The sequence below is a fragment of the Pseudophryne corroboree genome, chromosome 2 (assembly GCF_028390025.1).
Source record: "Pseudophryne corroboree isolate aPseCor3 chromosome 2, aPseCor3.hap2, whole genome shotgun sequence".
NCBI lineage: Eukaryota > Metazoa > Chordata > Amphibia > Anura > Myobatrachidae > Pseudophryne > Pseudophryne corroboree.
In genome coordinates this window covers 175,439,235-175,452,873 of record NC_086445.1, presented here as the reverse complement: position 1 = coordinate 175,452,873, position 13,639 = coordinate 175,439,235, and positions in this window count along the sequence as shown.

Genomic DNA, 13,639 nt, shown 5'->3' with positions numbered 1-13,639 from the left:
TAATAATAATAATAATAATAATAATAATAATAATAATAACAACATAAAATGAACTTGGAATTAGTGTACAAGAGGTTTTTTGAAAACTATTTCCAGAGTAGCCTATTTGTAGGGAGATGTATGAAGCTTTAGCGCAAGATAATGCGAGGTTACCCAAAGCAACCAACCAGTCTCTGTCATTTATCTAGCGCAGTACTTGAAATGGCAAAAGCTGATTGGATGTTTTGGGGAACTTATCTATTTTATCTCTCTCCAAGGCATGATACATCTCCCCCTTGGAGTGGAAAAATTCAGAAAAGGGTGTGGCCTTCCTAGGTAGAAATTGAGGGTTGACCCTGGCAGGGAAAGGGTTAATGTCTGTATCACATAATTGTACATATCCTTTCCCATAATTTCTAAGATGATACAATAGAGTAGCAATAGAAAGCATGGAATTTGTCACAGATGTCCTGGGGTTGCTATGTGAATATAACCTACAGAATTTACCTGTGAAGCAATCTTTACGCAGAACTTTCATTGCTCTGAAATATGTTGTACAGAGAGGCTTTCATTCAAAGTAAAAAGAGGGATATATATCAAAGCTTGGAGAGAGCTAAATGGGTCTATTCGTGAAGAAAGTAAAAACAGAGTTGTTACTTTTCACTATATATCACATCACTTCGATACAATATATAGCTTTGTTAAGTAACAATTGATGTAAACTTACCTTTCCGAAGAGGCACTCTGCCACCCTGTCCTCTCCTGCGGTGCATGGAGACATCGCAGTCTCTGCAAGCTGGACCTTTGTGTGCATGTGCTAGTGCACAGGTTCTCAAACTCGGTCCTCAGGACCCCACACGGTGCATGTTTTGCAGGTCTCCTCACAGAATCACAAGTGACATAATTAACTCCACCTGTGGACCTTTTAAAATGTGTCAGTGATTAATTAATACACCTGTGCACCGGCTGGGTTACCTGCAAAACATGCACTGTGTGGGGTCCTGAGGACTGAGTTTGAGAACTACTGTGCTAGTGGATCAGGATGGGAGGAGAGAGGGGAATACAGCAGGAGTGAGAAAGCCGAGGGGCGGGGGCAGCTGCAGCAGCAGGGAGTCATCAGAGTTAGGAAATCCGTCACTTCATATACATACAGAACAAAGCAGAAGTGGCGTTGGGAGCAGAACAGCTGGCCGTGGGGGCAGTGGCAGTCAGCATAGTACGGTGACCCGGCATATACAGGGTTACTTCATTGAGTTAAAGAAATGGGTTCTTTAGTGGTGGCTCCAACTGCCAATAAGTCCCTGCAGGCGCTATTTGACACTGTTTGGAGTGGCAGTTGGTGTGACTCCCCTACATGAACCTTGGACTGCACTGCAGCCCCACCTCTGGGGCCGCCACTGGATAAAAAGATCTATCACATCGTTGCTACCCCTTGCTTAAGAGGCAGTGTTCACTGTGCATTCCAAACACTAAACAGGGGGGCAGAGTCACTGGTGATGCAGGTGATTGGCTGAAGTTACTGATGGGGGTGGGGAGAACAAGGGGAAGGCGGACAGACAGGAGTCTTATTTGCTCTTCTCTCCTTAGGAAGCTCTCTATGCTATCCTGAGATGGTGAATACATTTTTAGAAGCAAAATAGAAAGCTGAGCTTTTGGTGCTTATATGAATCGCTCTCCTCATACTAGTTTATGGGGAAGCACTATCTATTCAAACAGGGGCACTTCTGGAGCAATCACATATTTCTCCACGGTAACCCCTTCTATGAATGAGAGGAAACAGTGAAAAGCCATGTTATCACTGATAAAGGGCTTTTCACTGCTCCATGAATAGACCCCAAAGTTGAGAGAGATAAAGTACCAATGAATGAGCTTCTAATTTTAAACACAGCTTGTAAAATAACAGAAGCTTATTCGTTAGTACTTTGAGGCATATTCAATTAGCCGAAGCTTCTGCACTGCTGCCGTGTGGGGAAAATCTTTTCAATAGCCTTTTCCCTGCATGGTAAATTAGGGGTTAATACACAGAAACACACTGATTCTGCTTAAACTGTGGAAGCAATGGGTTTTCCCTGCATGTTAATCTCAATGGTTCCAATTTGTTGAGTACTTTTCTCATATACCCTCGGGGAGTAATGTGCAGGTCAATCCCTGATAATCATGCAGCTAATTGAAAATGCCCCTTTATCTCTTTCCACTTTATCTCTCACCAAGCTTTAATAAATATCCCCAAATATTCCATATATTGGACTGTGTTTTAGCTAAGGAAACATTGGGGACTGTCTACCCGTAGATTATTATTTACATAATTGGAAAATATTACCTTACGTTTATTTTATGGGATACACTAAATGTGAACTCACTTTTTTAAAATATAAATAAAATGAGATGTAATAATTGCTATTGCTATATGAAATGATGTTTCAAATGAGATAGTTTATATCTGAATATTCCAGTACAATGTAACGTTTCATCCTGCCATACCTGCTTTATTAATGTTTATAATGAAACCTTTGTCATGCTTAATAAAAACAAAACTTAGTTTAACAAATATTGTTATATTTCTCTTGAGGTATAACAGGCAGCAGAGAAAAACACACTAGGTAAATATTTTAAATTAAGTCTTTTCCCCGCCAGTTACTAATAATTTATGTTGCTAATCTTTTAAATGTGGTTGAAGCTTAGATAATGAAATGTTAATTAAATCACCTATTAAGCCTATTAACCATAATGTAAACACAGCACTCACGATCGGACAATAAGATGAATAAGGACAGTCTTAAAAAAATTGACAAACACCACTCCATTAATCACTGTTATACAAATGAAAATAAACAAAATACAAATTGATTTGTATGTGACATCTGCTATTATTACTACTGGTAATACAAGGAATAGGTTTGGGAGCAGCAAAAGAGGAAAACAGCAGCGCAAATGCTTTTTATTTGAAACATATCAGGTTTACCTTTGCCCAGCTATACCTTTGTTTCCAAGATGATAGTACAGACATGTTAGTACAGAAGGTGTAATGACCCACCCATAGAGTTTGATGGATTGAGGAATATGGGCTGATTCAGAGATGGATGCAGTAGCAGAGAACCTGCATCTTTGAATACAGCCAGTGGCGGATTTCCCACTAGGCATGTGAAGCATGTGCCTAGGGGTGACACTTACTGGGGGGTGGGGGGATGGACAACAGCATCTTCACTTTCATGAGAGCCCTGCTGGGCCGATAGCCAGATGAGGCCAGGTGATTCTTTTTTGTGTGTTTGTCATTATCACTTTTTTATTTTGTAACTGGTGAGGGAGGGGGAGGCAATTGTGGAGGTGGGGGGATGAAGTTAGTGTTGCTCTGGCAGTTGGGAGTCCCTGACATCAGTGACGTGCGGTGGGGTGAGGCAGAGCCTTTCCTGTCATATTTACGTTTAAACCAGAGTTTTGACTGAATAAAATATATGAAAAATACAGATAATTTCTTTGAAATATCTTCTTTGCATTATTCTAATAATTTTTATAGCCCAAACTCTGGAGTAAAAAGTCTATGGCAGGTGAGGCAGTGCCTCACCTGTGTATCCTTTCTACACATCTCTAATCAAAACTCACCAGATTTCCAGGAGTTTATAATGCTGCACCTGTGTATAATGCCCAGATGTACCCTTTGGCTCATATATTGCATATAAATCTGGCTCTGGGGTTAGCCAGTGCCTCCTGAGACATTTACCTCACCGCACGTCCCTGCCTGACATGTAGGGGGCAGTGACATGATGGGGGGCAAGCGATAATGTTGTGCCTAGAGGCGGCCTGATTGCAAATTTGCCCCCGGACACAGCCATTGGCAGAATTTGCAATCCTTGTGAACACTTCTGCTTCATCGTAGAAATTAGGGTAGCCTCCTGCCAGAGATCCGCACCCGCAGCAGCCGCACGTATTTAGCAGCTGCATTTATTCAGGACATCTAGGACCAAATGATGTAAGAGATAACTACCCAGATCTCAGTATTTGGAAACTATTTTTTCCTTAGACTCAATCCCAGAGCAGAGATGGGATTTGACTTAATAACCAACTGAGCTTCTGACTTCAACCTATCATAAATGCACTGTAGGGTATATTCATTGTGCACAGCTAATTGGCTGCAGCTACACAAGCAATCCTTCTGTAACATTGCTACTGGATCGACTGCAGATCCAAAAGCATTTGGCTCCTTTTATACAACAAAATGTCACAACAAGATCAATCAGATCAACCACCAGCTGACCAGGCAGTCGAAGAGATGGATTAAACAGACAAATTCCCATGATGTCTACATCATCACCATCTCCAATGACTATGCCTTATTACTTTGGGGCCCCATGACTGCTGATCTACTCTTGTGATGCACGTAAAAACTGTAACCAGTACATTTAAAGATTTTAAGTATAAGTTGCAGTTAATGTTCAGGCTGTACCCACTTGGCTATGCACAGAAAGAGATTCTTATCAGACAATTAAAAGGCCCTGCATTACGGGAAGTCAAATCATGTCCCGACAGACAGTGGAAAACCATTGAGTATGTGTTTGAAAAACGAGTTACTATTTTTGATTCAAGAACCATGTCTGGACTGAAGAAGCGTTTTTATTCGAGGCAGCAACAGCCTCACGAGTCTTTAAGTCTGCAAGAGTCTATTAGAACATTACAGGACCATGATCCTCGAGAGATCCAACAAGAGTATGAAACACTAATTTATTTATTGTTGGAGCTTGAGGGAACGCAGTGTGTAATCAGTTGAGGCTGTGAAAGTCTCAGAACCTGAATTCTCCATTCCTTGAGTTTATAGAGACTATTATTAAAAATCTAGAAGAAAATCAAAGTTCTGAAGTCAACGATTCCGAATCAGAGGAATTGTCAGAGGCCAAATACCCCTATGGTGGTAGATGTGATCAACCAACTTTCAAGGAATCCATCATACAGCATGCACAGGTACCCTCTAGACCTGATCGGTTTGAGGTAATGAAAGATCGGATCACAGAACTTATACTAGGCCTTGACAATGTGTGTCAGAAACTAAAAGGTCTAAAACAAGGCCAAGCACCAACTAAACATAAAGAACTGTGCTCAGACCATGGAATCCAGAATCAAGTATCATGGGATATCCCTAAGAATACTGGAAGGTGGCCCACTGACCAGTTTGACACCCTGGGAAGACCCATCTGTCAGAGATGTAAGCAAAGTGGTCATGTTGAATGAAATTGTCAGCAGTCAGAGGATTTAAATGATGAGGCAGGGGACCGACCCTCAGGAGGAGACACGACGTTAGGTCCATCTTCACAGGAATGGTGGCCTCAGTATGTAGGAGAATGCCTGTCATTAGAGGTCTGAATAAATGGAGTATTGATACATACTTTGTTAGACATGGGCTCCCAAGTAACTACAATACAATTGTCGGAGTTCCTGCAACACTGGGAGGGGCAAGAAATTCATCAATCACCTGCAACATGGCTGAATCTTGTGGCCAGTATTGTACAACTGATTTCCTGTTGAGGCTATTGGGAGGCTGAATTGACAGTCGGGGAAGCTGAACTTCAAATACAAGGATGTGTTGTTACCACAGATAAAAATGACTACCTGCCTCCAGTAATAATTGGAATGAACGTTCTTCAAAATTGTTCTGATGAGATAATTAATGACCTTAAGGCAAAATTTCAGGTCGCATCTCCTGTAGAAAAAAGGGTGTTGCAACAGGCTATATGTTTACTTCAAGGACAGAAAAGATTTGCTAATGCCGATGGTGAAGTTGGAAAAGCACGGGTGGCTGATTGTAAGCCTGTCATACTAAGACAAAATTCGGAAAATATAATTTGGTGTAAAGATAGAATTAGACCAGGTGGACAGAATTACGAGGTCATGATAGAAACCTGTGATGGAGATGGACGAAACCCATTTGCAGTTGCACGAACTTTGGCAAAAGTGGAGCAGGGAAGAGTGCCCGTTCGAATTTTGAATTCACAAAATTATACAATACGATTATATAGACACTGTCCCGTAGCTAATAATGTAATTAGTTAATTTTCAAGACATACTTGGGGAAGAAATGACTGTAACTCAATAGAGTACAGTAAGTGGTGAAGCATCTGACATGCAACAAGAAACTCCTCGGTGGAAAGAAATACAAATTGGAAATGAAGATACCCCAGAGGAAGAATGGATGGAAGCTTTGCAGGTTGTAGAGAGAAATGAAAAAGCATTTAGCAAGCATCCCTCAGATTTTGGAAGGGTCACAGGTGTTTGCCATTGTATTCCAACAGGGACAGCCCCTCCCATAAAAGAAAGATACCGACCCTTGCTACCAGCCTTATACCAGCCAGTCAAGAATATGATAAATTAAATGAAGGAGTCAGGAGTAATTCGGGACAGTTATAGCCCATGGGCTGCACCGCTTGTGATAGTTCAGAAAAAAGGATGGAAGCCTAAGATTTTGTGTTGATTACAGGAAACTTAATTCGGTAACCCATAAAGATGCCTACCCACTGCCAAGGATTGAGGAATCGCTGACTGCATTAAAAATGGACACCTATTTCTCTACTTTAAACTTAACCAGCAGCTACTGGCAAATCCCCATGGCTCCAGAAGATTGATAGAAAACAGCATTTACCACTCCAATGGGACTTTTTAGTTTGATCGAATGCCTTTCTGCCTGTGTAATGCACCTGCGACATTCCAGAGGGTCATGGAACACTGCCTTGGCCACTGTAACTATGAGATGGCCCTATTATACCTGGACGATGTGATAATATTTTCCAGAACCTACGAAGAGCATTTACAATACCTAGAGGAGGTATTTGTTCAACTGGTCAAGTATGGACTCAAGCTGAAGCCATCCAAATGTCACCTTTTGAAAGCAAAAGTGCAATATTTAGGACAGATAGTTAGCGCCTAGGGCATAGAAACAAAAACCCTGAGAAAATTTGAGTAGTGAGAGACTGGCCTACACCAAAGACAGTAAAAGATGTAAGAAGTTTCTTGGGGTTTGTTGGATAGAAACATAGAAACATAGAATTTGACGGCATATAAGAACCACTTGGCCCATCTAGTCTGCCCCTTTTTTTTATCCTTTAGGTAATCTCAACCCTTTTTGAACCTTAATTCTTTGTAAGGATATTCATATGCCTATCCCAAGCATGTTTAAATTGCTCTATAGTCTTAGCCTCTACCACCTCTGATGGGAGACTATTCCACTTATCCACTACCCTTTCCGTGAAGTAATTTTTCCTTAAATGTCCCCTGAACCTCCCCCCTCCAGTCTCAGTGTATGTCCTCGAGTTCTAATATTTCTCTTCCTTTGAAGAATGTTTCCCTCTTGAACTTTGTTAAGACCCTTGATATATTTGAAAGTTTCTATCATGTCCCCCCTTTCTCTTCTCTCCTCCAAACTTTACATGTTAAGATCTTTTAGCCTTTCCGGGTACGTTTTGTGATGTAGGCCATGCACCATTGTAGTTGCCTTTCTTTGTACACTCTCTAATGTACTTATATCCTTCTGGAGATATGGTCTCCAGAACTGGACACAGTATTCCAGATGGGGCCGCACCAATTACCTATACAGTGGCATTATCACTTCTTTTTTCCTACTACTGATTCCTCTCCCTATGCAACCAAGCATCTGACTTGCCTTTCTCATTGCTTTGTTGCATTGCTTTCCTGCCTTCAAGTAACTTGAAATAGTGACTCCTAAATCCCTTTCCTCCTCAGTAGTTTCTATTATAGTACCCTTGATACTATATTTATCCTTTGGGTTTTTGAGACCTAAGTGCATGATTTTGAATTTTTTAGCATTAAACTGTAGTTGCCACGTTCTTGACCATTTCTCAAGCCTACCTAGGTCATCAATCATTTGTTTTACCCCTCCCGGTGTGTCTACCCTGTTGCATATCTTTGTATCATCTGCAAAAAGGCATACCTTCCCTTCAATACCATCTGCAATGTCACCAACAAAGATATTAAAGAGAACTGGACAAAGTACAGATCCCTGGGGTACTCCACTGGTAACATTTCCCTCCATAGATTGCACTCCATTAACTACAACTGTCTGTTTCCTATCCTGCAACCAGGTTCTTATCCATTTAACTGTTTTATAATCCACCCCCACGCTTTCAAGTTTATTTAGCAGTCTGCGATGTGGGACAGTGACAAATGCCTTACTAAAGTCTAGATATGCTACATCTACAGCTCCCCCTTGGTCTATTATTTTCGTCACAGAGTCAAAAAAGTCAATAAGATTTGTTTGGCATGATCTACCACCAGTAAATCCATGCTGTTTAGGATCCTGTAAGTGGTTTGATTTAAGATATTCCACAACTCTTTCTTTTAATAGTTTTTCCATTACTTTCCCCACTACTGATGTACGGCTTACTGGTCTGTAGTTACTTGCTTCTTCCTTGCTTCCACTTTTGTGCAGTGGAACTACATTTGCTCTTTTTCAGTCCTCTGGAATAGTACCTGTATTTAGTGACTTGTTAAATAATTCTGTTAATGGTGTAACCAGCACATCTTTTAGCTCTTTGAGTATCCTTGGGTGTATCCCATCTGGTCCCATTGATTTATCCACTTTTAGTTGTGAAAGTTCTGTTAGGACCTTCTCCTCTGTAAATGTAATTCCATCTACCTTATTTTTATGAATGTCCTTGCAACTTAACTGTGGCCCCATCCCTTCTTCTGTAGTAAATACTGAGCAAAAATAATTATACTATAGAAGATTAGTGAGGAACTTTGATAAGATCGCCTCCCCCTTGCACAAACTTTTACGTGGTAGTTCAGGCTGAGAGAAACTAAGTAACACCCCTATCAACTGGACTGAGGAACACCAAAAGTCCTTTATACAATTGAAGTCTATGCTGACTGAAGCCCCTTTTTTGGCATATCCTAATTAGAACAAACCTTTCTGTGATCATACCGATGCCAGCCATCATGACTTAGGAGCTGTTTTGTCCCAGCGGCAAGATGGATGTGAACAAGTGAGTAATTGCTTATGCCAGCAGAGGCCTACGGAAAATTGATAGAAATAGTGATAATTACAGCATCTTTGAGTTGTAATTCCTTGCGTTGGTCTGGGCCATAACAGAAAAATTTAAAAACTTAATTGGCAGCTGCACCCATTATCATCTCTACAGATAATAATCCATTGGTACACCTCCCAAACAGCTTGTCGGAGTGTGCTGGAACAGATATGGATGTCCCGGCTGGCTAATTTCAATTACACTGTTAAATATCACAGTGGGAAATGCAGATGCTTTATCACGTTTACCCTCCGAGGATGTGGCAGAAGATGAAAGAGACTGGTTAGAGGATACAGAAACACCCAAATTCTGTAATCCTGGGATCAAACAACTCATCATCACCGTTGATGCTACAGTATCCTCATCGGATTCAACATCTGATAACCCTGAATTGAAATGTCAGGGGCTTGATTGGCATAAGGTGCAAGAAGAGAGTTCAGTGTTGCAAGAATTGATGGGTATTATACAAAGTAAAAGTCAACTAAACAAAATGCAAAGGTTGAAAGCGGACCCCTAACTCATAAAGCTCCTAAGACACAGAAACCGTATCAATATCAACCTGGGGCTAATTTCCAGAAACAGTATTGATCCAGGAACCCATCAAAGAACTCTGCAAGTTGTGGTACCTAGGCAACAAGCTAACATTTTACTGACCACATATCATGACCAGTCCGGACACTTTGGTAGTCAGAAAACCGAGGCTGTCTTGAAAAGTAGATATTTCTGGTTCGGAATGAGGGCAGACATTGGGAGATGGTGTAAAAGTTGCATTGCCTGTTCAGTCAAGAGGAATGCAAGGCCTGGACAGAAGGCTCTCCTTCATCCCATCAAGAGTCAATATCCTTTAGAAATTGTAGCCCTTGATCACGTGAAATTAGTCTACAGCTATCAAGGGTTTCAATATGCCTTGACTATCATCGATCTTTACAGCAAATTCATAGTGGCAGTTCCTCTGCGAGATCTGACAGCAAAGACTACTGAAGACATCTTCCTAAAACGCTTTGATCGCCCTTATGGATACCCAGAGAAGATTTTGACTAATCAAGGTCTCACTTTCGAATCCCAATTGTTTTTAGAACTTTGCAGTGAGGAGCTAATTCAGACCTAATCGCTGCTGTGCGTTTTCGAACAGTGGGTGATCAGGTCTGAACTATGCAAGCACCAGAGACGCTATTGGCATCTCAGTCCAGCGATCGACTCTGCCTGATTGACAGGCAAAGGTTTTCGCTGGGTGGGAGAGAGCTGGCCAGCTGCATTTGGCGGGCGTGGTCTGGGCAACACAGGTGTGCCCAGACCATGCGGGTGGCAGGCCATGGCAGCTGCATGACATCACATACAGGCGCTGTGACCCAGGATGTGACAAGTAGCTCCCTGCCAGCGCGCAGGAGCTGCGCAGGTAGGGAGCTACTTGTCAAGTACAAAAGCGATGCTTTTGTACTTGTGCGGGGGAGTAGGGCCTGACATGCGGGGCGGACTAGCCCTGTGCTGGGCATCTCCAGGCATGTTCAGAGTAAATGATCGTAGATGTGCTAAATTTAGCACATCTATGATCAACTCTGAATTAGCCCCATATATAAGGTTGTAAAAAACTAAGTACAACGGCATACTATCCTCAATGTAACGGGTTACGTGAAAGAGTAAATGAGACATTGATCTAAATGTTAAGAAGTCTTCCATTCGAAAAGAGGTCAAGCTGGACGAGGTTCGTTGAAGTGGCAGCCATCTTAGAGGAAGACAAAGCCCAGAGCTGGCTCGTGCAGGTGGCAAAGTCAGTTAGGTTCGTTGGAGTGGCAGCCATCTTAGAGAGAGACAAAAAACTGCAAGTGTGAGGATGGAGCTGTGCAGCTTACCTGACCACTGTATACACTGCTAGTGACCAGAATTAAGAAATGAGCAGCAAGACAGCAGCAGGAGTCTCCCTGTGCCACTAACAGCTCCCGGTGGCCTGGGCTGATGGATACCATATAGAGGTGGAGTGGAGGACAGGGTTACAACTTTGACTGGCCAGAGGCTTGTGACGCAGCTCAAAGAGACGGCACCATATCTGACAGGTGGCTGGTAAGTGGAGTTGTTACCACCCTACATCCAAAAAGAAGGCTGAATGGGGAGAACTGAGTGGTCCCCTGTACACAGGACTCTCTGAACTTTCACCACCAGCACCTCTAAAGAAATAGAGAGTAGGGGATAGCACACCTAACAAGGATAGAGACAGCGTAACCTGTTATTAGACAGGCAAAACTGAGCCTAAAAGGCTAAACTGATTAAGTTCTATAAGGGAATAGACTACATTCCCTTTTCCAAGCACTTAGTTTATTCAGAGACACACAGCTTCTTTAACACTGACAGCTACAGTAAATTATTTTCAGCTGCAAACTGCCAGAACCTAGCAGGACAGCAATACGTTGTTATTATCACCCATCATATTGCCAGCAGTGTTTGAAACCAGTGAGTATAATTCCCAACTGAATTTGTTTAGCTGCAGTGCTGAGTATTCACTTCTGCCAGAGGGGTTCATTCCGAGTTGATCGCTCGCTAGCAACTTTTTGCTATGCTGCGATCAGACAGTCACCGCCGGGGGAGTGTATTTTTGCTTTGCAAGTGTGCGAACGCTTTTGCAGCCAATGGCACGAAAAAGTTTTTTGCAGTTTCTGAGTAGCTCTGGACTTACTCAGCCGCTGCAATCACTTCAGTCTTTTTGGTCCCGGAATTGACGTCAGACACCCGCCCTGCAAACGCTTGAACACGCCTGCGTTTTTCCAAACACTCCCAGAAAACGGTCAGTTGACACCCACAAACGCCCTCTTTCTGTCAATCACCTTGCGATCAGCTGTGCGAATGGATTCTTCGTTAAATCCATTGCCCAGCACCAATCCTCTTTGTACCCGTATGACGCGCCTGCACATTGCGGAATGACTCCAGAGCCTGATAGAAAGAGAACACTTTCCCTTAAAGTTTACTGATGCTGCCAGTACTGTAAGGGGGATTCAAATTTGCTAGGAAAGGGAAAAATCTGTTCTTGGATTTCAGACTGCCTAACCTTGCAAGACTTATATTTAACCAGACTTGAATTCGGAACACAAACCGATTATTCCAACGTAGACTATCTAGATAGTTCTAACTGGTGTATGGAGCCCCAAGATTGAGATTGCTTGAATATAACTGCATAGCATTTTGAACATAGTGGTTAAAGGATATTTAACACCTGAACTATCTTAGTACTACCAATGTTTACATCTACTCTATATATATTTATGCATATGTATGATGTTTGATTACTTTATCTATTAGAGCTCATTGTATGCTATTTCAACCTATGTTGTTAACTGATATTTCTTTTAGCTGGAACGAATCTTAAATCAGAATCCAGTTGAATAAATATTCTGTTATTAAATGAGTCAGGTTTATTAATGTAAAGCATAATGTACTGTATGTATATTGGGGTGTTCTCTGAAAGGGTTGCCTCATAGTTTCAAATACTGAACAGAAAGTGATCAACTGGGACTTATCCTGAAAGCTAGTAAATCCTGTGATACTTCTGAGTATTACATGTTTGTGAGGATAGTTTAAATTTGTTAGTTATGAAAGTTACTGTGGTATGTTTAATGGGAAGAACATATTCTATACCAAAGCCAAATAAACCATATAAGATGTACCTAAATATTCCTATTTCCTATAGTATCGGCTGATTCTGGATTTCAAGCCATAGGTCTCGTCTGCTATCACTTCTTTCCTAGGAGGTCATTCCAACCCATTCGCACGCTTCTGTTTTTCGCAGCGGTGCGAACAGGTCTGTTCTGCGCATGCGCGGCGGCCGCAATGTGCAAGCGCGTCGTTGTCGCTGGGCAACGACAAGAAGAATGAAGAAAGCAATTGTGTGGTGGTGAGTACAATGCAGGCGTGTCCAGGCGTTTGCAGGGCGGGTGTCCGACGTCAATTCCGGGACCGGACAGGTTGAAGACATCGCAGCGGGTGAGTAAGTTGAAAGCTACTCAGAAACTGCACAAAATGTTTTTGCATAGCACGGCTGCACAAGCGATCGCAGCCTTGCTATGCAAAAAAGCCCTCCCCCATAGGCGGCGTCTAGTTGATCGCACGGACAGCAAAAAGTTGCTACGTGCGATCAACTCAGAATGACCCCCCTTATTAGGGCAGCAGAGTGTGTGAATATTCAATCTGTGTATGGTTCTCATAAATATGCAGCAATATTGATATATCATTATTTGTATGAGGTGGCATGTGATCCTCACAATCAGAAAACGTATTTCACCAGTGCGGGTTCAAACATATATAATGTATTCCCAATTCTAGTCACAGATGGCTGTACACATGCCAACCATAAACATCTGTATTATGTAACGATTACTAAGCAGATTATGTAGTAAATACAATCCATCAGCATACATGTTAGACATATCTACATGCACAGTACTTACTGTACATTCATTCTTATACTGTAGTACTACGGATGCTAGTGGTGGACCTGAAAGTATCTTACAGCCACTTGTTAATAGGGGTTAAGCATGTAATACTGGTGACCAGGATACCGGCCGTCAGTATACCGATAGCGGCATCCTGGCCACCAGTATGCTGGCAGCAGAGTGAGCGTTAGAAAGCCCCATGTAGGCTTGCTGCAT